Source organism: Furipterus horrens, unplaced genomic scaffold (assembly GCF_987537825.1).
Source record: "Furipterus horrens unplaced genomic scaffold, mFurHor1.1.pri manual_scaffold_11, whole genome shotgun sequence".
NCBI lineage: Eukaryota > Metazoa > Chordata > Mammalia > Chiroptera > Furipteridae > Furipterus > Furipterus horrens.
The window spans coordinates 87,295,657-87,322,329 of NW_028327181.1; the positions used below are offsets into that span (position 1 = coordinate 87,295,657).

General features: G+C 41.0%; 1 long non-coding RNA gene across 1 annotated transcript; it reads left to right on the top strand.

Moving 5' to 3' along the window:
• The first annotated feature begins 11,295 nt into the window (after nt 1-11,295).
• On the top strand, nt 11,296-19,872 carry LOC149998738 (uncharacterized). Its single transcript, XR_016514376.1, has 4 exons — nt 11,296-11,320; nt 17,318-17,433; nt 19,363-19,500; nt 19,752-19,872. It is a non-coding gene; the product is annotated as an uncharacterized LOC149998738 (long non-coding RNA).
• The last annotated feature ends 6,801 nt before the right edge of the window (nt 19,873-26,673 follow it).

A 26,673-nucleotide genomic window follows, 5' to 3' on the forward strand; every position in this document is an offset into this window, starting at 1 on the left:
GAAACTAAGGTACAAAGAGGCCAAGGACTTGTCGGACTCATACGCAGGCTCCGCTTTCCCCAGCACTGACCTTCGGCGGGGGCGATAAAAGGCAGCAAGCAAGTATCATTCAAAGTAGCATCGTCCTGGCTATCCCAGCGGTGCTGCTGCTCTGACTTGTGAATGGTCCTTGAAATTCCACTTCTGAATTGAACTTAGATTCCTGCTCATGTGCAAAGTTTCTGACTGCGTAAATGTATGGAACATAGGACTGAAAGAGTTTCAGCTTAGCTCAGAGTTCTCCTCAACCATGGGTCTCTTAAACAATAAAGCAGGAAGTCTTCCTAAAAACCTGCCACAGGGCACATCTCTCCTCAATAACCCAGAATGTTATCTTTTTGAGAAAGTATGTAACTCTGAAGCGAATTGTCTGTGGCAATGGGAACCTTTGAGGTATGGGAAAATATGCTATTTATGTTAAGGTGTGCTGTGAAAAAATAGTCATAAAGAAAATACATCGCTGTAGCCTAATTCCAATTTCTTTCCTGACCACTCGTCAGTGGGAAGTGTGGGTTTTATCCCCTCGCAGCTCAAAAATTCTGTGATTTCTCAGTGATACGAGCAAAGCAGAATGCATATGTTCAGGGTCCTGAACAGGATTTTGAACTTATGGTGAAGATTGTCCCCTCCACCTGCCTTTGAAAAGACTGTCTTACCGTCTTATGGTTCAGAAATCCAATTTCCCACAGTTTCGGGTTAGATGCAGGTGTTCAGGGTGTGTCTGGCGCTGGACTGACAGTTCCTGCAGGTGTCTCATCTGTAGCAGCCTTCCTTTTCCCTGTTTAGTTTGCTGATCCCTAACTTGGGGAAAGAAGACTGAGGGTCAGTTTTCCTTTGGCGCGCGCATCAGAGCAGCAGGCTTCTGGGGTCCTCCCACCCAGAGGTCTCGGTAGTATGAGTACGATGTCATAAAGTCACCAGCTTTGCCAAGCATTGTGTAACACGGAGAGTTTCTTATAAGAACCTGAGTTTCACTATAGTTAGGAAGGCAGCACAGGAAGAAAAAAGGTTTCCTGGGCGCCATGCCCACTGTGTATCAGCACTGTCCTAAGTGCTGGGGGTACAAGGAAGAATTGGGCAGGGACTTTATCCCCAAGAAACTTTGATACTGGAAGGAGGAAGACGGATGTTGTTGGGAAGAACATAGGAGACCCACGCCAGCATCTCTGCAGCAGGGTAACGGGAGAGGAGGGAGACTAAGTGGGAAGTGGGGGGTGGGTTAGAAGAGATTCGTCATCCAGGAGGCACCAGCCTGCAGTTCTTCAGTTTCTGGGTTCATCTTAAACGACAAGAAAAGGTGTTAGAAATAAAAATACTCCTGTGATTTGCATAGAGCTGTACTGCTAGAACTAATTCACAGTTATTTTCAAAAGCTTGTCGCAATGCCATTAGTGTGTTCTGGAGGCTGGGCTCCTTTGTTTGGGGCCAAATCTTTGTTAGGGACAAGGCTAATTTGCTTCAGGAAACATCTGCCACAATAAGGTGTAAACTAAATTGCATCTTTTTCCAAAGGCAACTTGCCCAGGGAAGATGCCACCCCTCAAGTTGAGTCATTTGATCGTCTATACAATGTATTACTGGTGTTTTTATACGTTGAAACGATACTTTTCTCTGCATTAAACAAGTTTGTGACAAGTTTGAGGTAGACTTATCATGAACTGAATGGAACTTAAGCTTCAGAGCTCTTCACTTGCACGGGTGCCTTTCAAAGTTTTAGGAGGCGCACTAACAATTTTCATATTTCTAGTTTGGCATGTTTGTATTTGGATTTCCCAGAACAAATGATGCTCAAGCTCCACAAAATCTTGATTCACCCCTGGGGTTCAGGTAATTATAATTCAGTAAGTTTCTTGAATGAAGTCTTTTTTATTTTTAAGTATGTTTTATTGATTATGTTGTTACCGTAGTCCCAATTTTTTTCCCTTTTGCTCCCCTCTGCCCGGTACCTCGCTTGCCCCAGTAATCCCACCCCCTTAGTTCATGTCCATGGATCTTGCATATAAGATCTTTGGTTTCACCATTTCCTATATTATTCTAAACTTTGCCCTGTCTATTTTGTACCAACCAATTATACTTCTTAATCCCTGCACCATTTCCCCATTTCTACTTCTTCCCCATCCCAGCTGATAACCCTCCAAATTATCCCCGTACCTATGATTCTGTTCCTCTTCTGGTTTGCTTAGTTGAATTTTGTTTTTATTGTTTAGATTCAGTTGTTGATAGTTGTGAGTTTGTTGTCATTTTAATGTTCATAGTTTTGATCTTCTTTTTCTTAAATAAGTCCCTTTAACATTTCATATCATAATGGCTTGGTGATGATGAACTCCTTTAGCTTTATCTTTTCTGGGGAGCACTTTATCTGCCCTTCCATTCTAAGTGATAGCTTCGCTGGATAGAGGAATCTAGGTTGTAGGTCCTTGCCTTTCATCACATTGAATACTTCTTGCCAGTCCCTTCCTGCCTGCAAAGTTTCTTTTGAGAAATCAACAGATAGTCTTATAGGCACCCCTTTGTAGATAACTACTTTTCTCTTGCTGCTCTTTAGTTTCTCTCTTTATCTTTCACCTTTGGCATTTTGATTATGATGTGTCTCGGTGTGGTCCTCTTTGGGTCTAGCTTGTTTGGGACTGTTTGTGCTTCCTGGACTTGTATGTCTATTTCCTTTGCCAAACTTGGGAAGTTTTCCTTCATTATATTTTCACATAAGCTTTCAATTTCTTGCTCTTGCTCTCCTGGCACCCCTATGGTTCAGATGTTGGCACGTTTAAAGTTGTCCCAGAGGTTCCTCAGCCTCTCCTCATTTTTTTCAATTCTTGTTTCCTCATTCTGTACTGGTTGACTGATGTTTCTTCCCTGTGTTCCAAATCATTGATTTGAACCCCGATTTCCTTCCCTTCAGCATTGGTTTTGTGTGGATTTTCCTTCATTTCACTTAGCATCGCCTTCACTTCTTCCCTTATGCGTTTGCCGTACACAAGAATGTCTGTCAAGCCTGTGAGCATCTTTATCACCAGCGTTTTGAACTCTGCATCTGCTAGGTTGGCTATCTCCTCATCTCTTAGGCTGGCTATCTCCTCATCGCTTATTTCTTCCACTGGAGCCTTGATCCGTTCCCCCTTTTGAGCCATACTTCTCTGTCTCCTCATCTTGACAGGCTCCTGTGTTTGTTTGCCTCTGTGTCTTAGATAGAGCTGTTGCTCCTGTTTGTTGCAAGGGGTGGAGCCTGAGGTATTCATCAGTACAGGGAGACCCGTTTCACCACGTTGTGATGCTGTATGTGGGGGAGGGGACAGAGAGGGAACAATGCCGCTTGCTCAGCACCTGCCCCTTTTCCAGGCACTTCTCCCACTTCTGTATGGGACTGGCGCCTCTCTAGCTGTTGCCCTGCCCATTGTGCCCTCAGTGAGTGGGCCTGCAGTCATTCTAGGACAGTGGGGGCCCTTTAAACAAGCAGGCTCTGCTGAGAGACCAGCAGTTTCTTCCTCCACTCCAACCCCCACCGGTTTGCACAGTCAGAAGCAATGAGGTTTGATTTTCCCTGGTGCCGGGACCCTGAGCTGTGCAGTCTGGCCGGGAGCGCTCCCCAGGTGTCCCTCCCTGCTTTTTGAAATGTGTGACTGCGCTTTCTGCCGGCCTGCTGCTGCCACTGCTGTTGCTGCTGCTGCTGCCACCACCACACTGCGTCCTCTCCGCCCCAGCTCCACCCCTCCTACCTGTCTGGATGAGTATTTCTTCTTTATATCTTTGTTTGTTGGACTTCCATGCAGCTTGATTTTCTGCAACTTCTGGTTGTCTCTAGTTTTGAGGTAGTTGTAGTCCTTCTTAGTTGTGGAGAGAGATGCAGGGTGTCTGTCTAGGACTCCATCTTGGCCGCAAGTCGTTGAATGAAGTCATAATATTACTGTTAAACACTCAATGCACTGAGCCACACCAGCCATGGCTGATGGCTTGTTTTAAAAAATTCTTTTAGCCCTGGCTGGTGTGGCTCAGTGCACTGAGCGCCGGCTTGTGAACCAAAGTGTTGCCGGTTCGAATCCCTGTCAGGGCACAAACTTGGGTTGCAGGCCAAGTCCCCAGTAAGGGGCACACAAGAAGCAACCACACAGTGATGTTTCTCTCCCCCTCATTCTCCCTCCCTTCCCCTCTCTTTAAAAGTAAAATAAAATACTTTTAAAAATGCTTTTATCTCACTTCAGTGATTCTAACGATACAAGCTCCATGATTTTAGAAAACAAAGGACTCTATAATGCAGAAAGGCTGTACCTCATCCAGGTAGAGCGCATTCACATTCTGGCTTGTCCGTGGTACCTCCATATTGTGCCAAGATCATAGGCACTGAGAGGATCTGAGAGGAAAATCCAAGCCTTATCCCTGTTGAATTATTGACCCCACTCTTGAGAATATCAGTGAGGTAAGTCAGGCCACACGCTGAAGGCAAATTGAGCATTGATCACAGAGACACCCTAATGCTCCCCTTGTCTACTAACCTTGATTGGGTTCCTTTAGATAGCTGTGGGCAACTAAAGGATGCCCTTTTTGGTATGGACTGGAATCTTGGCAGCTTATTCTTGGGTTCTGAAAGGCATAAACAAGACACTAAAAATAGCAGTGAGGAATCTGTCCTTTAGGATCATCCAGGGGGGGTCGTTTTATTTGTAATAGTACAAAGGTTTTGAGATTGTCAAACCCAGCAGCTTACGATGATACTTCTCTTTTTCCAACTGCATCTTAGTCTTCTCATTTATAAGAAGATATTTTCTTTCTCTCAAAAGCATAGTAATTCATCCTCTGCCCCATGTTTCTTTAACACTTACATTTATTAGGTGCTTATTATGTTTCAGGCAGTATACTTGGTACTTTTAATTATGATACAAGTAAGATATCGTGACTAAAGTTCTTAGAATAGTGCTTTCCACACAGTAAATGCTCATCACGTGTTACCTCAGGCTGTATCTCATTTTCCCAACAGCTCTTGTGATGCAGGTATCATTATTCCCATTGGAACTCAGAGATGTTAAACAACTTACCTAGGCTTACACTGTTAATAAGTGGTAGAGCCACTTATGAGCTTTGCAAGGAATTTGCTATTCCTTTTGGCCATTATGAATAATGCTACTATGACAGTCCCATACCTAGGAATGTGTTTCTGTGGACATGTTTTTAATTCTCTTGGGTGCATACCTGGGAGTGAATTGCTGAGTCATATAGCAATTATACGTTTACCTTTTTTGAGGAAGTGCCAAACTGTTGTACACAGTGTCTTCACCATTTTGTATTCCCACCAACAGTGTGTGAGGATTTCAACTTCTCCACATCCTTGCCAGCGTTTGTTACTGTCCTGTCTGTCTGGTTATAGCCATCTGAGTGAATGTAAGGTAGTATCTCACGGTATTTTTGATTTGTATTTGCCTGCTGACTTCAGACATTAAGCATCTTTTCATGTGCTTATTGGCCATTTGTATATCGTTTTTGGAGAAATGTCTCTTTAAATCTTTTGTCCATCTTAAAATTTGGTTATTATCTTTTTAATGAGTTGTAAGAGATCTTTACATATTCTGGATATTCTAAATATGAGCCTTTATCAAAGATACGAGTTGCAAATATTTTCTCCCATTCTTTGAGTGGTGTTTTCAGTTTTTTTAATATGTTTTATTGATTTTACTGTTACAGTTCTCCCAATTACTTTTCCTCTGCTTCCCACCACCCTGTGACCCCCCTCCCTCCAGTTGTACCCCCCACTTAGTCCATGCCCATTAGTTGGGAATATAGTTCTTCTCAACATCTTCCTGTCTACTCCACTCCCTCCTACTATGCGTCTTAATTCCTGCATCATCTCCCTCCCTTTCCCTCCTTCCCCCCCTTCCCCCTTTCCGCTGACCTCCCCCCATAATGTTCCCCATACCTATCATTCTTTTCCCGCTCTCATTGCCTACTTAGTTTGCCTTTGTTTTGATTCCCTAGCTTCTGTTGTTGGTTGTTGTGATACAATTTTCATTTTAATGTTCATAGTTTTGATCCTCCTTCTCCTAAACAAGTCCCTTTAGCATCTCATATAACAGTGGTTTGGATCTCATGAACTCCTTCAGTTTTACTTTGTCCTGGAAGCACTTTCTCTGCCCTTTCATTCTGAATGAGAGCTTCACTGGATAGAGTAATCTTGGTTGTAGGATTTTGCTTTTCATTTCTTTGAATATTTCTTGCCAGTCTCTTCTCGCCCTCAGAGTTCCTTTTGAGAAATCAGCTGATAGTCTAATTGGGACCCCTTTGTACATAATTCTCTTCTTCTCTCTTGCTGCTTTTAAGACTCTCTCTTTATCTTTAATTTTTGACATTTTGATTATAATGTGTCTTGGTGTGGTTCTTCCAGAGTCCAGTTTTTTTGGAACTCTCTGTGCTTCCTGGACCTGTAAGTCTGTTTCCTTCCCCAAGTTAGGGAAGTTCTGCTTCATTATTTTTTCACATAATTTTTCAATTTCTAGTTTTTCTTCACCTTCTGGCAATCCTATAATTCAGATGTTTGCTCTCTTATAGCTGTCCCAGAGGTTTCTGAGCTCCTCCTCATTTTCCTCACTTTTTGTTTCCTCTTTCTGCATTTGTTGACTGTTTGTTCTGATTTGTTGATTTGATCCCTGGTTTTCCTTCCCTCGCCACTTGTTTCATATGTGTCTTCATTCATTTCAGCAGGACTAGCCTTCATTCCTTCCCCATCTTGATTAAGTCCCGCTGTTATTTCTGTAAGCTGTCTTATAACTATAGCTCTGAACTGAGCCTCAGAAATGTTATCTATCAGTTCGTCTGTTAATTCATGTATTTGCTTTCTAGTCAGCTGCATGATTGAGATCTCTATCATTAACCCTGCCATCTTGGCAGGTTTTTGCTCCCTGGGCGGGGCTGTCACACCTTCTATGCTATAGGGGGTGGAGCCCCGTGCATTTGTCACTACCAGGCAACCTTTCTCACCACACTGCGGTGCTTTGCATGGGGGCAGGGGTGCAAGATGGATTCCTGCCGTTCTCTCTCCACTGAGAGACCGGGAGCCTCCTCCTCCGTCCCCACGCCCTCTGGGCCTCACAGTCCGAGGCAATGGGGTCTGCCTTCCCTGGCGTTGGAATCATGAGCTGACGGGTTTGGTCTGCAGCCAGGGGTGCTCCCAGGTGCTTCTTGCCTCCCCTTAAATACGGGTGTCTGTGCTTACTGCAGTCCCTCCGCCCATCGCTGTAGCTGCTGCCACCAGCACAGCTTGACCTCTCCGCCCATGCTTCGCCTCTCCTACCTCTTCCGTCGAGCACCATTTGTTTATAACTTCATACCTTGGACTTTCATGTAGCTTTATTTTCTGGAACTTCTGGTTATTTCTGGTTTTGTGGTAGTTATAGTCCTTCTTAGTTGTGGAGGGAGACGGAGCATATCAGTCTAGGCCTCCATCTTGGCGGGAAGTCTGTGTTTTCATTTTCTTGATAGTGTCCTTTGAGGCACAAAATTTTTTTCATTTTTATAAAGTCTAATTTATCTATTTTTCCTTTGGTTGTGCTTTTAGTATCATATCTAAGAAACTGTTGGTCTAATCAAGGTCATAGACATTTATCCCTTGTTTTCTCCTAAGGATGTTACAACTTTAGCTCTTACATTAAGGTATTTGATTTATTTTGAGTTAATTTGTACATATGGTGTGTGAAGTGTAGGCAGAGTCCAACTTCATTATTTTGCATGGGGATACACAGTTGTCCCAGCACCATTTGAAAAGACGGTTCTTTCCACATTGAATAGCTTTGGCACCCTTGTGGGAACTCAATAGACAACACATGTGAGGGTTCATTTCCGGACTGTCAACCCTGTTCCATTGATTGCTATGTCTAGCCTTATGCCAGTCCCACACTGTGATTGCTGTGGCTCTGAATTAGGTTTTGAAACCAGGATGTGTGTGTCCTTCCACATTGTTCCTCTTTATCAAGATCGTTTTAGCTATTCTTGGTCCCTTGAATTGTCATATGATTTTAAAAATCGCTTGTCAATTTCTGGAAAGAAGTCAGTTGAAATTTTAATAGAGATTGCATTGAAACCATAAATTGATTTGGGGAGGAGGGTCATTTTAACAGTATCATCTTCCAATGCCAAACACATCATGTCTTTCCATTTGTTTACATCTTTTAAAAGTTTCTCTACACAATGTTTTGTAGTTTTTAGTATGTGAGTCATACACTTCTTTGGGTATTTCATTCTTTTTGATGCTGTTATAGCTGGAGTTTTTTTCTTTATTTCATTTCTGGATTATTCAATCCTAGTGTATAGAAATACAGTTAATTTTTGCATATTGGTCTTGTATCCTGCAACCTTGTTGAACTCACTTATTAGCTCTAATAGTTCTTTCCTAGATTCTCAGGAATGTGTCCCATGGTCTTCCAATTTCCTGAGCATATTTTGAAGCCCTTCAGAGTTTTTATGGATATCTCATTTCTCAGCTTTGATTTTTAAGCTTTTTTGTTAGGCTCTCTCTTTTTTTTTTTTTTTTTTTAAATTTGCACCAACTGTTATCTGTTGCCTCAGCGGCTGCCCTCTTAAAACATTTACCTGCAATTGTTTTCACAAAATTGCCCCTGAGGAGAGAGGCTTTTGATGCTACCCAGCTCTCAGTCACGTCAAAGACAAACCTTTTAAGTGAGTCTTCAGGGAACTACCAGACAGTTCTTTGGGAATGAGATTGTATTCCATTCTGTTCCCTGTGGTACTGGGCATGTGGGCTGTTTTTCAATGTTACCCATGGGATGGAGAGCAAAGCTCTAAGAAGAATTAAAGCAACACAGATCATTGATCTTACAGAAACCAATCACTTTTCTTGAATAAGTGTTCCCTGGATTCCTGCAAGCGTGCTGGTTAAATTTTCAGTTTAAAAACAATTGAGTGTTTTTTTTTCCAGTTGTATTTTTTGTTGCTTTTGTAGAAATGAATTTTCAGGTGTCCTTACTTCATAATTTTTACTAATTTGCCTACAACATGGTTTTAAACTTGACTATACGTTAGTTAAATATTTAATCGTGGGGGATGATTAGGAAACAGAAATAAAAACAGAAAATGTAATTTATCATTGAGGGTCTCCCAGATGGGTACATGAAATTTGAAAATCTATTTCTTTATTTAGTGGTCTCACAAGTAAGGTTAAATTACAAGTTATTTTAAACCCCTTTTCTTCATAGAAGTTAAACAGGCTTTGGAGTCAGAACTGGGTTCAATGCCACCTCTGCTTCTTACTAGCTTGATGACCTAGGACAAGCAATACAACCTCTCTGTGCTTCAGTTTTCTCATTTGTAAAATGGGGTAATAATAATATTTATCAGTAAGATTATTGTGAGGGTTACACTAACGATTCTTGAGAAGAGTTAACCTAAAAACAGACTTTCTTTTCTTTCTTATTTTTGTCTGTTTTGCTTGTTTTAAAGAGTCAAGAATAAAATTTATTTCAGCATTTGAAATACAAAATTTTGTCAAAAAACACATTTGTTCATTTTATTGAGATGTAGTTAAAATGTTATTTATTTATTAAACAAGCATTTATTAAATACCTAGAAAATTTTAGGCACTAACAGTCCAAGAAATTGACAAGTAAACAGGTGATTACATGAAATGTAAGGAAGCTTGTGATATAAGAATACACATGGGAGTATGTGATGAGAGTGTGGTTTTCACCAGTTCCTCTTAAGATTTATCCCTTCTTTGGCTCTAAAACCAAGGAGTTGGTCCTATTTTTATTTTTAACTGGGTGGTTTAAACCGGAATTTAAAAAACTTTCTGTAGATGAAGAAAAGCAACTTGAATTATGGAGGATGCCACAATAAGTATTTTCTGTAGAGCAAGAGTTTCCTGTCAGCATAGTCACCTCTAGGGTTTTCCATCTGAAAGTTCTTTGGCATACTTTTTTCTTTGCTATCCGCTTATTTCCTCTTCTTCTTCTTCTTCTTCTTCTTCTTCTTCTTCTTCTTCTTCTTCTCCTTCTCCTTCTCCTTCTCCTTCTCCTTCTCCTTCTCCTTCTCCTTCTCCTTCTCCTTCTCCTTCTTCTTCTTCTTCTTCTTCTTCTTCTTCTTCTTCTTCTTCTTCTTCTTCCACGTTCTCTTCCCCACTTTATCATTTAGAGACCTGGGTAGCTCCCCAACAAAGAGTGTTTTACAGATTCTCTGGGTGATCTATTAGTAAAGACAGAAAATAATATTTTTTTAACCTTCTAGTTTTGTACCAATAAAATGAATATAAACTTTCGGGGCAATTATTGAAAATGCAGATAATTTTTATTCTATTGCATTTTTTTCAGAATCCTCAGCCATAACCCTTTGAGAAGTCTTGATGATCCCTATCTTTTTAATTTGCCAGCATTAAAATATGTGTAAGTATTGCGACAATCTCTTGGTTCGTGAGATGATTTCTGCTCCTTTCTACTTTCGTCAAAGAGTTAGCATTTTGCATTTTGACTAAAAAGTCATAATTTAAATTATAACTGGTTTATTGCATAAAAGTTATTGGCACAGTAGCCCTGGCTGGTGTGGCTCAGTGGATTGAGCGCTGGCCTGCGAACCAAAGTGCAGCCAGCTCTCTTCCCAGTCAGGGCACGTGCCTGGGTTGAGGGCCAGGTCCCCTGTTGGGGAAGCATGAGAGGCAGCCACACATTGATGTTTCTCTCCCTTTCTTCCCCTCTCTCTAAAAATAAATTTAAAAGTATTTTTAAAAATAAAAAATAAATAAAATATCTTTCCCTATTGAAAAAAAACAAAGTTATTGGCACAGAAAAATGATTAAGAGAGAAAGCAGGTGGACAAGGCAGCCAGCAAAGAAAGGGAGCGGTGTTAAAGAACACACACTGATATGTAACTTGAGAAGCATGTAGAAACACCATTGATCTCAGAAAGGAAAAAGGAATAACTTGTACATTATGTATTTTTTAAAGAGTAATGAAGTGGTGGATGCTACTGAGAATTAGAAGTAGAATAATGGCTAAAAAAAAGTAGATTGTACTGTTCACCGACATCATTAATTTGATGATGCAAATAAATTTAAATTTCTTCAAGAAGAGCTCTCTGAAATTATTATCCACAGCAAGTAAACTTTCGAGCTGGCTTGACAGAGAAGCCAAAACTGAAGTAAGCAGATATTAAGTGCCCTTTCAAGTACAGAATTTTGTCTTTGGGTTCATTTGATGCATGTTTGGACTTTCTCCTTCAGAGACCTGGGGAAAACAGATGTGTCACTCACCACAGTTGAGCGCATCCTCGCGCTAAACACTAATTTGGAAAAACTGTAAGTTGATTTTTCTTATATTTATTTTCACTTAGTTGTTCTTTTAGGAGGTTTGCCTTATTATTTTCTTAAGTCAGATTCTTATTTAATAAAATTCACTATTTTAAAGTATACAGTTCAGTGAGTTTTGAGAAATGTGTATTTATGTGCCACCATGCTATTTGAGATACAGAATACTTTCATCATACCTAAAAGGCTCCTCATGATTTTTTGCACTCAGTTCCTCCTCCCACCATTAGTCCCTGGCAAGTACCAATTTGATTTTTGTCACGATAGTCTTGCCTTTTCCAGAGTCTCTTATCAATGAAATCATGTAAAGTGTAGCCTTTTGTGTTGGCTTCTTTCAGTTAGCATAATCCTTTTGGAATTCATTCATGTTATTGCATCTATGAGTAGTTCATTGCTTTTTATTGCCGTGTAATTTTCCAGTTGTGTGAAGATACCAGTCTGTTTAAGCGGTCATCAGTTAATGGATGTTTGCGTTGTTTCTACTTTTTTTTGGCCCTTCCGTTCTAAATGATAGCTTTGCTGGATAGAGTAATCTTGGTTTCGGTCCTTGTTTCTCATCACTTTGAATACTTCTTGCCAGTCCCTTCTTGCCTGCAAAGTATCTTCTGAGAAATCAGCTGATAGGCTTAAAGGAACTCCTCTGTAGGTAACTCTCTGCTTTTTTCTTGCAGCTTTTAAGATTCTCTCTCTACCTTTACCATTTAGCATTTTAATGATGGCGTATCTTGGTGTGGTCCTCTTTGGGTCCGACTTATTTGGGACTCTCTGTGCTTCCCGGACTTGTATGTCTATTTCCTTTGCCAGATTAGGGAAGTTTACTTTCATTATTTTTTCAAATAGACTTCCTTGCTCTTCCTCTTCTGCTTCTGGCATCCCTATGATTCGGATGTTGGTACTTTTGGAGGTGTCCCAGAGTTTTCTTATTCTCTCCTCATTTTTTTAACTTCCATATTTCTTCATTCTCTTCTGGATGACTGTTGATTTCTTCCTTATGTTCCAAATCATTGATTTGCACCCTGGCTTCCTTCCCTTCACTGTTGATTCCCTGTGGATTTTTCTTTATTCCACTTAGTGTAGCCTTCCTTTCTTCCCTTATGCTTTTGCAGTACTCAGTGAGTTCTCTGAGCATCCTTATCAGCAGTGTTTTTGAAATCTGCATCAGATAGGTTGGCTATCTCCATTTTGTTTAGTTCTTTTCCTGGAGTTTTGTTCTGTTCTTTCATTTGGGCCATATTCCTTTGTTTCCTCAACCAGGCAGCCTCCCTGTGTTTGTTTCTGTGTACGAGGTAGAGCTGCTTTGACTCCCTGTCTTAGCACATCTGTTAAGTTGTATGGGGTGGAGCTTTGGGTATTTGCCAGGGCGGGGCAACCCGTTTCACCACTCTGTGGCTCTGTTTGTGGAGGAGGGGTCAGAGAGAGGACAATGCCACTGCCTGGCTTCTGGAGGCTTGCTCGGCACTCACCCTGCTTCCAGTCACTTCACCCACTGGCACCCCTCTAGCTGTTGCACTGGTGGTGGTTCCCAGAGTGGGTGGGTTTGAGTGCATTCTAGAACTGTGGGGGCCCTCTAAGCAGACTCGCTTGAGTGACAAGTGGTTTCTTCCGCCACCCCAACCCACACTGGTTTTTATAGCCAGAAGGTATTATGCTTTATTTTTCTGGTGTTGGCGCCCTGGGCTGTGTGGTCTGGCCTTGGATTGGGATCACTCGATCTTTATGCACCACACATGAATGTAGGACTGCCTGTTCTGCCAGCCATTGGTGCTTCCTCACCAGCACCACACAGTGTCCTTTCCGCCCCGGCTCCATCCCTCATACCTGTCTGGACGAATATGGCTCCTTTAAATCATTGGTTGCCGGACTTCCATGCAGTTCGATTTTCTGACCGTTCTGGGTGTTTTTTGTTTTGAGGATAGTTGTGATATTTCTTATGCTCGTGCAAGGGGCTGCTGAAGCATGTCTGCCTATACCTGCAACTTGACTGAAGTCCTTTCTCTGGTTTCTTAAGATGGAAGCTGCAGAAGCTGAGTATTGCTTTAGCAACATCCCACGTGTTGACATCTCATGTTTTCTGTTTCAGTCAGTTCAAAATAGTTTCTAATCTCCCTTATGAATTTTTTCTTTGACCCATAGGGTTATTCAGAAGCATGTTTTTTAGTTGTCAAAACTGTGGACTTTTTTTTTATAGATCTGTTAATTTCTGATTTACTTTCACTGTTGTTAGAGAACGTATATTGAATAACTAAAATCCTTTTTAAATTATTGAAACTGACTTTATAGCCAGTAAATTCTGGTAATAGGCCAGAATATGGTCTATTTTGGCAAATCTTATGCATCCACTTGAAAAAAGTGTACATCCTGCTGACTTGGGGAGGAGTGTCTTACACACATCATGTAGGTGGATAGTGTTCTTCTAGTCTTCTATATCCTTGTTGATTTTCTATCTACTTGCTCTATCAATCACTGAAAGAAAAATGTTAAAGTATCCAATTATAAGTGTGGATTTGTTCGTTTCTCCTGGTCATTCTCACTTTCCTTCATCTATGTTTAAGCTCTGTTATCAGGTATATAAGTTTCTAGGTAATGTCTTCATTATTTGACATATTTATTTTGATGAAATATAGTCTCCCTCATCCCTGGTAATATGCTTTGACATTGACTTTGTCTTATGGAAATATCTCCACTCCAGCTTTCTTTTGGTTAGTGTTAGCATAGTATATTTTCTATCCTTTTAACCTATGTGTATCTTTCTATTGAAGTTGGTTCTTGTAGACACATAAAGATGGCTTTTCCTTTTTTTATCTAGTGTGATAACTGTGTTAGACCATTTCCAATTAATGTAATGATTGATGCAATTACATTGAAATCTACTGTCTTGCTATTTGTTTTTTATTTGTCCCATCTGTTTGCCTGTTGTTGTTTTCTTTTCATTTGTGCTTTTGGATTGAATACATTTGAGTATTTTGTTTTCTTTGTGGGCTAAAAAGCTATAGCTCAGATTTTGTTATTTCAGTGATTGCTTTATGGTTTATAGTATGCATCTTTACCTTCTCACAATCTCTCTTCCAATGATATTTTATGGTTTCATCAATGGTATAAGAACCTTGCAATAGTGTACTTCCATTTGTCCCTCCTGGCCTCTGTGCTGTTGCTTTCAATACACTTTACTTTTACTTACATTATAAACACCACACTATATTTTGTGTTTAAATAATCAATTATCTGTAAAGATACTTAAATAATAAGAAAAATCTTACATATTAACCTAAGTCATTACCAATTCAAGTGTCCTTCAGAATTTGTAATAATCTGTATTTCCATCTGGTAACAGTTTTCTTTTGCTGAAAACGACCTCCTTTAACATTTCTTACAGTGCAGACCTACTAGTGGAGAATTCTTTCAGCTTTTGGATGTCTGAGAGTATCTTGCTTTTGTTTTTGAAAGGTCATGGGTAGAGATGTCTAGCTTGATAGTTGTTGGGTCCCCTTCCCCACTTCACTACCTCAAATATATATATATATATATTTTTTTCACTGGGAGTTTTGGCTTACATTATTGCCAACAAAAAAATCTACTGTAATTTTTATCTTTGTTCCTCTTATATAGTGGTTTTATTTTCCCCCTTGGATTGATTTTAATATTTTCTCTTTATTGCTGGTTTTGAGCAATTTGATTATGATGTGCTTCAGTATAGTTTTGGGCATAATTCTTGTGCATGGAGTTCACTGGCCTTCTTGGACATGTGAGTGTTCGGTGTTCACCAATGGGAACGATTTGGGGCTATTTATGCAGACTTTTATGTCTCCCCCCTTTCATGGACTCTAAGCACACATACATTAGGCCACCTGAAGTTGTTGCCCAGCTCCCTGTGGCTCTGTTCATCTTTGTTGTTGGTTGTTTCTCTTGGCGTTTCATTTTGTATAGTTTGTATTGCTACATTGTAAAGTCACCGGTCTTTTCTTCCTCTGCAGTGTCTAATACGCCAGTAACCCTACCCAGTGTCTTTTTCTTGTTCTTTTCGGGTTTTATATTTATGTAGGCATTTATTGCATCTTTCCCCCATTACCATTTATCCCCCCTCCAGTGTCTTTTTCATTTAGACACTGTAGTTTTTAATCTCCAGCTTCTTGGAGCAGGCACTATTCCTAACAGTGGGTGATATCCAGTTATTCTTCTCTCTGATCCTTTCATGTGGTTCTTTTCCTGGGCTCAAGCAACTCTTCACACACAGGCACCATCCAGTACCTTGTTGAATACTCAAGAGATCTCTCTGCATATCCCCAGAGTGCTTGTCTGTGTACTTCTTTTCTTTCCTAGTATTCTGCTTTGTGCATTCCAGTCACCTTGGTTTCCCCAACTCTCATATCCATTCCTTAGGGAGTTAACCAGTCTCTGTGGGTTTTTTTCTTCCTTACATCATGACCTGGAAGCTCAGAGCAGTAAGCTAGAACAATGCATCAGAGGGCTTACTTAATTTGTTTCCTGTCTCTTGGGAGTCACTGTCCTTCATTACCTGAATTTCAATTTCTTGAGAACTGTTGTTACATATATTTTGTCTGGTTTTTTAATTGTTTTAGGCAGGAGGTCAAATTGATCCCATCTTGGTCTAAAGCCAGTTATATTCTCCCCCCTGCCTCAATAATATTTTTTAAGTCTGTTTTGTTTTGATCCAGAATCTAATCAAAGATCAGGCATCGCATGTCTTGTCTTCGTTTCCTTTAATCTAAAATATTTATCTACCCTTTTTATTTTCTGTCTCTTATGACACTGGCATTTTGGATGTGTCTAAGATTGTTGTCTTATGAATTGTCCCATAGTCTGGATTTGTCTGTTTGCTCATGATTAGATTCAAAGTAAAATATTTTGGAAGGAATACTACATAAGTGACATATCCTTTCTACCTCATCATTTTAAGTGGCTTATAATGCTAAATTTGATCTTTTGGTGAACATGGTATTTTCCAGATCCCTCCATTGTAAAGTTATTTTTTCCTTGGTAATTAATAAATAATCTGTTGAATGTTGCTTTAAGATCAGCGAACATTCTCCTCTCAACTTTTTACCCAATTGTGCCTCAGTAATAATTTGTGTCTGATCGATTACTACATTGGTGGTTACAAAGTGACACTATTTTTCTAATTTTATTATTCCTACTACATTTATTAGCTGGAATTATTCTATAAATAATAGTTTACCTATTTTCTTTTTGAGTATTATTGTGAACTCATGGGCTCTTCTTTAAATTAATTATGTTATACCTTATTATCATTATTCTTTTGAATGTTCATATTGCCTAGATTTGCCCAATGCAATCTGCTACTATTTAACCACGTAATGTTTTTCTTTATGCCCAGAGTAACTTCTAATACATTTACCACTCACAATTAGGGATTTATAAGTTAGGGACTTATCCAGAGCCTTCTTAGAAGATTTCCCCCTCCTAGTGTACTCTCCACCCAAAGTGAGACTTCTGGGTTGGGAGAAGGAGATACATCTGAATTATAACTACAGATCAGTGTCACCGATTCTAGTGCCTATCACCTTTAGTCTAGGCATACCATACCCGCTGCCATTCTTACTCTTCTGTCCTCCCCTCTATTTATTGACAATATTCAAGAGAGCAAATGGCTGCCCTGGCTGGTGTGGCTCAGTGAGTTGGAGAGTCTTCCTGTAAACCAAAGGGTCGCGGGTTCCATTTCCAGCCAGCCTAGGGTTTCGCTGAGGGTCCCGGTTAGTTTCTCTCTCACATAGATGTTTCTCTCTCTCTCTCTCTCCCTCCCTTCCCTTCTCTCTAAAATCAATAAGCACATTCCCCAGTGAGGATTACCAAAAGAATAACCGATGGCCAGCTGATGCCCCCCAAACTGTTCAGGTGGGAAGCCCCCACAACGCTTCTTTGCACAGCCCTCTGGTAGCCTCTGCCCACCTCTTCTACCTGCTCAAATAGCTTTTCTGCCAATAATTTAATTTTCTGCCTTTCCCTTTATAGGATCCTCCCTCATAATTTGGCCTGCTGCCTCTGCAAATTCAGAGAGAACATTGAGAGGGTCAGCCAGAGAGTGAAATTACACTGCCCCGCTGACTGTCTGACACACACAACTTGTGGTGAGTCTGAATTGCCCAGTGGTAAATTCTTTCATTTTCATTTTATTTGTTTTAATTTTTGATTGATGATGATAAGTTGTTTTCCTTTGAAAATACCTTTCGAAGGTTCGTTGTTGTTGCTGTTTTTGTTTTTTTCTTTCTTTTTTAAAATTGTTGTTCTATTACAGTTGTCCCAGTGATGGTAAGTTTTTAAACAAATAAGGTCACCGTGTTATTTTTATTCATTCATCCAGAGTTTAACTCCCTATATTTCTGAGAATCGCTTCCTTGCTAAAAGTGAGACGCAGGAAAAAGAGAAAGGAAGGGGGCAGGGGATTAACAGCAATGAGCACACAGTGCGTGCGGTGCTCAGCTGGCGCTTTCCGTCCAAATGAGAACCTGTTGGTCAGTGGCACAGCCTGTAAACTGGCTCTGGATGCGTTAGGCCTCGTCTGTCCTTTGCCTCGTTGGACAGGTAGAGCTATGTTTTTATTTTGTTTGTTTTGCAATTTTATAAAAAGAGTACGAGTGATTGTATTTTATGAAAATTCTATTTGGGATCTGAATTTCTGGTTTTATTATCAGAAGCGACTACCAAATCCTTCTAATGGGTGGGAGGCCTCTTGTATTCTTAGACTGTCCAACTCTGAACTTGCTCTGAAGCGCACGGTTTTCTATCCACCAAACACTTGGGTGCTTTTAAGTATTTTTCTACAAATTAGGCTTATTCACACCATCTGATAACTTCCAAAATGTGCTTTCATGCCCAGATAGTGTGAATGTGGGTCTCTGGCAGTGATCTGGGGCACATCATAAATAATAACACTGTGCTACTTATATTAAGAGAGTGTGGCTCATTTTTCAAAAACAAATTTTTGGCCTATTATATTACTCTCTTCTACCCCAAAGGTGGGCAGAGCAGGCATTTTAATCTCCTTTAACAGGAGAGTAAAAACAAGGTTAGAGAGTGTTAAGTGCTGTCACCTAGTACTCAGATCTCTGGCTTTCCTTTTGGGGCTCCACAAGCTCCCCACTTTGGGACCCTCAACTCCTTCTCTGACCCTCAGCTTCCACAGCAATACTTTCATTATTCTGGAATGGAAACCCAGTTGTACAATGATACACTTGACCTTCATGCAGTCAGAAGTTTTGGATGGTTCCCCAAGTAAAGCTGAAAATGTAAGAAAAGACATGAAAGGAAAGCAAAGCAGGCATCTGACAACAGTTGCCTTTTCCCTTCTGTATATTAGGACCCCAAAGTATTATTCCATAGATGTATTGAACATTCCACAGTGGCACACAACCTGCCAAGTCTCTTAACCCACATTCCAGATGCGTGCCTAAATTTAAGCACAGAGCAAGAGTGGACATAGAGTTATTTTTCTGTATAGAGCCTTTTGTTCTGGGGGCAGGGATGTGTAGAAGCAATGACCAAAGTAATGCTTTGGTGGGTAAGTGGAGAAGGGCATGTCCAGATGAAGACCTGTTAGCCGTGGGTTTTAATCACGCTCACCTGTGATGGAGGCAAGAACACGAGCACACGAAGAGGCGGAGCGGGGAAGCCTCATGCTCCCTCTGCATCTGAGCAGGACAGGGTGGGGACCATGAACGTGAGGAATCGCAGTAGATCTGCAGCGAGTGTAACTGAGTGGGGTCTTCCAGCCTTGGTTTTTCTTCAGTACCTGGCAACTGGCCCTTGGGGATCAAGGGAATCATCCTAAATATGGTTACTCTATTTCATGCTGTGGAACGCCCTTTAAAAACATACCTTTTCTCCTTTTGTTGTGTTGCCAATCGGGTTTAAGTTGGGGTTTATTTTTCTCCTCTCTGAACAACATTCCGATATTTGCTGATTCCCAACTTATTTGACTGGCATGTAGGGCTTTGGACTGACAAAAAGCTGTCCCATGAGTCCTTCATGATCAAAAATGGTCTCTTCTTTTTTGACAGATGAACCACATTTAAAAAATCCAAAAGGCTCCTTCATGAGAGGGTTACAAGGCAATAAGAATGCGGGCAGTGAGCTGACAATTCAGCCAGAGGAGGTCTCCTTGGGCCAAAAGGAGAAGAAATTGTTAGCCATTCTGGGTAAGCAGCTAGACTTTAATGATAACAGTGATGTCATTAGTGCACTACAGTACAGACTGCCTTATTTCTCGGAGATTAAAAAGCAGGTATAGAATCAATGTTATTACCATTCATTAAACTCCCTTTTTCAAATGTACAAGATGGAGGTATGCCCTTGAGTCATTTGAAAAACAACAGAGGGACCCTTCTTAAACCTAAATTTTACAATTCAAGTTACAAAAATAAATGGAGGAAACTATTTTTTGGAACAGATTTAGTAAAAGATTTGCTCAGGGAACCAGAAAAAGAAGAGGTCTCCAAGCCAGAGGACATGAACAAATGGGCAAATGGAAAGACAGGAGCCCAGGGTGAAGAGGAAGAGGAGGAGCCACGTAAGGTAAGGACAGCTCCTGAGGCACGAGGCCTGGACAGTGAGTTAGTGAGGACGTGCCATGAAAGCACTGAGGTAGGAAGACCAGAGGCACCCACACTGTCTCTTGTCTTAGCCATGTGACTTTGGCCAAGACCCATGACAGTGATCTTCTACTTTGCTCATTTAGACAGTGGTGCCACTGTTCCTAGGGTAGACACCAAGAGGACCTAACACACAAGATAAATAAATTGCACAAGAAAATGCTAATACTATGATTGCATAACACATTAGATACGATATGCTCTTTAAGAACCTACATGAGAGGGAACCCCCCAAAACCCAGAATTGTCTTCTGGAGGGCGGGCCCCTTGTAGTACAGGTTTCCTCCACTAGGGGAGTATTCTAGGAACCCATCTGTAAGAGTGTACCAGCTGGTTTTGTTGTGAGAGGGTGTGTTAGGCATCAGTGAATTTTTTTTGGAAGACTCTTTCAACATACTTGATGGGTGATTTACAAGTGCGCCTGCGCACACCTTGCTGAGTGTTCAGCCGTTCTGGACACAAACGGCATGACCCCCACACCCCACCCTCCCTATTCACCCAGTCTTGCCCTGAGTGACTTTTTGTGTTTCCCTGGATGAAAAATTCCTCAAGGGGATTTGTTTTGCCAATGTGGAATCAGTGAAACAAAAAAAACAGCAGAAGCACTAAATGGCATCAAAATTGACAAGTTCAAAAACCGTTTTGAGCAGTGGAAAAAAATGTCTCAATAGGTGTATTGCATCAAATAGAGAGTACTGTAAAGGGGACTGAAGTTTAAGCATGTAAGGATAAACACACAATATTTTTTAAATAAATTCTGGGGGTTTTGGGGTCTCTCCTCGTAAGCCATTCACCTGAAAGAGTGGGATTTTAGAGTGGTAGTTAAGAATAGTTAGCTATTCTTTAGCACAGGCTTAAGAATAGTTAATTTTTATCTTTTCCATCTCTTTGGTTTGTTTTTTAAAACTATTGCTTGTTTTTCTCTTTTAAGGTCATCAGAAATGTGCCAAGATATGGCTATAAGGAGATACTCCTATTAGCCTCTCCTGTTATCGTAGTGGCGACAGGTTTAACTGCAATCTTCTGTCTCATTACGGTAAGACAACGAACGGTTCGTTCAGCTTCCCAGAATACATTCTGTCTTTAGCATAGAGTCAGAACCCACAAACTGAAAATCAAAGCCACTTTCCCACCTACTCCTCCTTGATATTTTTCTTTAGTCATGAATGCTGAGATATGCTTTATTATTTTATTACACATTATATTCCAGAGATTTTTAAAGGAAGCCCACTCCCAGAGATTGTGTGGAACTGAAATCAAGATAACAAGCCACTGTACTATTGTGAGAACTTATACTAGGCCAGAGTAGACATGACAGCAAAATTTCTTCAACTCAAAATGGATGATGTTGATTTGATGTATTACCAATTACTCTCTTTCTACCATTGATTTCTTGTTGGCTGAACTGAGGAGAGATTTAGACTCTCCACCCTCATAAAGTTATGTCACCCTGGTCAAAAGGACATGGCTAAAAGATAAAAGTGTGATCTTGTCAATTGATTAGATTTACTTAGCGGTTTTCTTCTCCAGTGTGTAAAAAGCATGGTGTAAATAGGTTCAGTTAAAACATAGCAAACTAAATCCTGCATCAGGCCTCTCTAAAGCATGTCTTATTTATACTCACCTCTTCCTGGAGCTTGCCTGTGTGCCTTTTCTTCAATTACACAATGGCTTGTTTTCCCAACAGGTAGGAGCTAATATTAAAAGTGATATAATTAGCTGACAATCTTGACTACCCTACTAATCCAACCTAATACCTTGTTTACATTTTCAATGGTCATGGCAGCCCCCCACCATAACCTAGCCACACCATGCCCATTTCTACTTTTGTTCGTGCCTTTGCCCATCTAAAATTCCCTTATTTTGCTCTGCCTCTGCTGCAAGTCCTGTGAATCTCTCAAAAGCCAGCTCAAATTCCTATTTCAGCCCTGCTAGTCCTCCTTCTTCTGTGAGATTTATCACCCTTTCAGGGCGTGGGCAGTAGTGAGGCATTCCCCTGCCATGAGAACTTAAAAATATGGTAAGTAAGTTTTTAAAAGGCAGCTCCCCAAGGTCAACACATCATGGAGCAGAGCAGAGATGTGTACGGACCAAATGGCCTCCTGGTCGACCAGACTTGAGAAATACCTGGCTGGATGTGTAACTGCTAAAGAAAACATGTCTATTTGCAGGAGGGTTGGTCAGCAATAAAAGCTCAGAACAGGTGAGGGAGAGTCTGACATGGGCATTGCCCATCCTAGCAGTGCCTAAGAGTAGAGATGGCACCTCAGGCAGCAGACGTGGAGAGTCCGGCCCACTAGCCAGGCTGTGCCTGTTGGGGAGATGCATGGATCCAGCTAATGCAGTCTTTTCCTTTAAACACGGGATTCAGCTGATTCCTATTGTTCTAAGTCTGTTCTCACCAAGTAGCCTTCTGACTGTGCTTCTGAGTGTATTTCCCTGATCGTGTAGACACAGGTGTTGTCTGTGGAACAGATGTAATTCTCACTGTCAGGCCGTAATCTTGGCCTTCTGATTTTTTATTAGCACTGCAGTATTGACAAGGTGAGACTACCCCGATCGGAAGAAGTGAGCCCTCTCTTGGTGAAGAGTCTGACTTCTGAGCCTAGGGGCTGGGGACTAGCATGGGGGTGGCTTGCCAAGGTCTCTGGGAAGAAGTCATTGGCCAGTGCCCAGACAATACCCTCTCCCTCTCTAGTGAGCATATGGCCTTTGCTTTTTTGGATTTTCTATAAACTCCTATAATGCATTTAATTTCTATGGAGTTTAATCTCGCATTTGTGTTTATTTATGTGGTTTCATTATTTCCTCTCCCCAGTTAGATGATAAGCTTTTTGAGGATGGTTTGCCTGACTGTTCTGTCTCCTTAAAGACCACAACACTGAGAAATATTTGAAATTTTGAAATTCAACGAAAACCACTGAAACTATGAAGATATTTAATATCAAAGGACTTCCATAAATCAACAGGGAGAAAACAAACAAACAAGGGGAGAAGAGGGCAAGGGCTGTGCGGAGCAGGATGTGTGTTGATTTTCTGTCACCCTATCTGCCGATCATCTCACGGCTTATGGGGTATGGGTTTTGTTAGCGAGGCCTTTGTTACCTCATGGCATGAAAGTGGTCTCTGACATTGTCTTTTAGTCCTTTTTATAATATTTCTTTTATTCATAATTTAAAAAAGAAATCTGTCTAGTATTGGTTTTGTTTTTAGTGTGGTTGACTGTTTTCCCCCTACGTGAAGATTTAATTGTTTTAAAATCTTTTATTGAATGACTCATTCTTTCTTTCCTGGTCTAAAAAGCTCTCTTTGGACTCTAGTCTGTTGATCTAGTTATCTTTTTTTGTACCAGTGACAGTATCACTATGTAATTCCAATTTCTTTATAACATATTTTGATGTCTGGTAGGGTAAGCTGCTGCTTTTTTATCTTCTTTTTCATACATTTTGTAGCTATTGCTGCATATTTTCCCTGCCAAATACCAGCTGGCCAGGTTTTGTTTAAAAACTCTCTTGGAATTTGAATAGATTGCATTACATCGGTAGGTTCATTTGAAGGGAACTGACATCTTCACAACAACTAGGAACACGGTATCTTCACGTCGTGTATTCTTCCTAATGTCCTTCAGAAGAATTTTAATGTTTTGATCACGTAGGTCTTACGCATTTTTTGTTAAGTCCGTTTCTAGGTACTTGATGCATTTTTATTGATGTTGCAAGTGGGATCTTTCTTTCATTTTTAAATTAGTCTTTTGTGGTACGTGGGAAAACTCTTGAGGTTTGCGTATTAATCATTTGATTTTGGATTTACTTACTGAATTGCCATTTTACTTGACATTAAAATTCTAGTCGATGCTCTTGCACTTTTAGGTTTGGCATCATCTCCTATGCACATGCGTTTTGTCTCTTTCCAATACTTCACTTTTCTTATTAAATTGATTAGGACCTCCTCAACAATGATGAATAGTAACAGTAATAACAGGCATCCTACTCTTGTTCTTGAACTTAAAACAAAGCTGCTGCGTTGTTTCCGGTAGATACTTTTAGTTTCTTTTTCTACTTCTAAGAGCTTTTATTAGGGACTAACTGCTGAATGTTATCCAAAGCAGCCAATGAAACGCATTGCCAGCTCCCTGCAAGATCCTAGGGACTTAGGGACTATGGAAGAAGAGTCAAAGGATATTCAACAAATTCCTGTCCTCAAGAAAGTTATCACCTTACTTAGAAGGGAACAAATAAAGATTTAGAGAGAGTGGTCATTGTGATGAATAATTGTGATGTCGCTTTCTTCCTAAAACAGTTCTGTGCCAAAAGAACACCTGCGGACAATGATGGAGGAAAGCCAAGGTAAATATTAGTCTGACAGTTTTCAAAGTAGGAGTTTACAACTAGAGGAGCTTCTTCCTGGAGGTGGCCTGAGGTGACCTCTGAAAATGGTGCGCTACTCATTTGACCCAGAAAACCCCACAAAATCATGCAAATCAAGAGTTTTAAATATTCATGTTCACTTTGAGAACACTTGGGAAACTGCCAGGCCAAAAGGGTATGCATATCTGAAAAGCCACCAAGCAGCTAAAGGATGTCACTTTGCAGAAGCAATATGTGCCATTCTGTCCTTACAATGGTGGAGTTGGTAGGAGTGCCCAGGCCAAAGACTGGGGCTGGGTGCAGGTTGGTGCCCCCAAAAGAGTGCTGCGTTTTTGCTGCACATGCTTAAAACTGCAGAGAGCAGTGCTGAACTTAAGGGTTGGGGTGCAGACTCTCTGGGCATTGAGCACATCCAGGTGAGCAAAGCTCCCAAGATGCAGCGCAGAGCTTACGGCGCTCATGGTGGATTAACCCCCACAAGGGCTCTCAGGCCTGCCGCACTGAGATGCTCCTCCCTGAAAAAGAGCAGCTTGGTCCTGAACCAGAAGAGGAAGATGCATAGAAAATAAAAGAAAAATAAAAAGTCCCATAAGGAACTGAAGAAAGAAAGACTTGAAAGTAAATTTATCATAAAATAAATGCTTAGAAAAGTTAAAAAAAAAAAAAAGAAAAAGAAAAGAAAGAACTAGAGGAGAACTTAGAACTCTACCTCAGTCTCATTTTACAGTGAGGAAACCGCTAAGTTTGGAAACAACACTTGTTCACTCTGGTGCTTTGCCTGGACTTTGCAAAATGAGCTCCGTAGCCAAAGCTGACAGAGTGTGTGACTGGCACAGATGCATCTGCTGCCACTGGTCCTTTAAGGAAACAGGGAACAAAGGGGGAGGTCTTGGTTATACTTATTCCTGCCGGTGGTAGAAGCTCTGGGGGAGGGATAGGAAAAGCCACGTGGCCTTAGGGTAAAGGCTCTGGTCTCCTTCAAGGCTGACGAAAGGTAGACTATGTGAGTCCTTCCTGTAAGGTGGCAGAAAAATTTCCCTTCCCGTCCTCCTGGTTTTCAGGCCCCTACTCTCTCTATTCCCTTTATCCCAACCTCATAGAGTTTTAACTGGGCAAGACCTTACGCAGTAGTTTGTCTTTTTTTTTTTTTTTTAACAACAAGGAAACAGAGAGGAGGAAGGGAAATATCTTGCTCCATGGCCACACTGCTAGTGAGTTTCAGAAAGAAGATGGTGCCTTTCCAGCTGGGGCCTCTCCATTGATTACCCCGTGCTTGGGCTGTGAGCTACACTTTATGTCAGAACTCAGTACGCACGTACCGCACAGACATAAGTCGTTTCTAAAACAGACTCATTATGCACTCTGATTTTTTTCTATTCTGTTTTAGTCAAAAAGAATATTTTGTATTCTAGTGCTGGTTGTGACTTGTAAACTGATTTCACAACTCGCTGGGCAGTGACAGCCTGCAGTACAAAAGTCAGCACGCTAGCTAAGTTAGCTAACTGCTATTTGGACTCAGGCATTTAGTTGTGTGATTTAACCTATAGGATAAAGCAGCTAGAAAGTTGAAAGCACCTTCTTACCCTCAGCCCCACCCCCAGCAAAGGGTGCATGTGGGACTAAGTCTAAATGGGACAGATGTGAAATGCTTCTGGAGAGAGCAAACTGCTTCTGCCCAGTGTGACGGTGCATCCCCTCCCCACTCCCCACCCCAATGCACCTCAGGGTGCTTGGCCAAGGGCCAGGAAAGTGCTTCGGGCTGAAAATCCCGCCTGTACTCCATGCCAGACCACACACAGAGGTCACCCCAGAGACATGGCAGGGACATTTTAAAGAGACACAGAGAACCCCTGGAAGCCCAGTGTGCAAAGAATCATTTCCAAGGTCCCAGGTCTATAGTGACTTTGCCTCTGAGTATGGACCCAGGTACCCATTTAATCCTAATAAGGCGAGGGACAAATCACTAATTTTGGTATGCGTTTTCCTCCAAGGGGCTTTTTCTCGCGACTCCTGAATAAGGACCGATCGGTGGAAAGCCAGATGGAGGTAAATTTCAGGAGGATCAAGCACTGTGGCGGGACAAAGTGGGGGACAGGCAGGATTCATGTTTCCCTCTCTGTTTTCTAGAAGGGCGGTTTCTGGAGCTGCCTGCGGGGTGCATATGGCCCTTTCAAAAAAGAAGAGGCACAGCATTTGCAAAACATGGGTTCCTCTGATGAGGAGGAGCCTTCCGACATGTAAATAACTGGGAGTTATTTAGAATTCCTGTCTAAAAGGGGGAAATAATGAATAGTTTCATTGTTCCTTTCAAGAGTAAAAGATTTGACCTTCTTTTTCTCTCCCCAGAACAAAG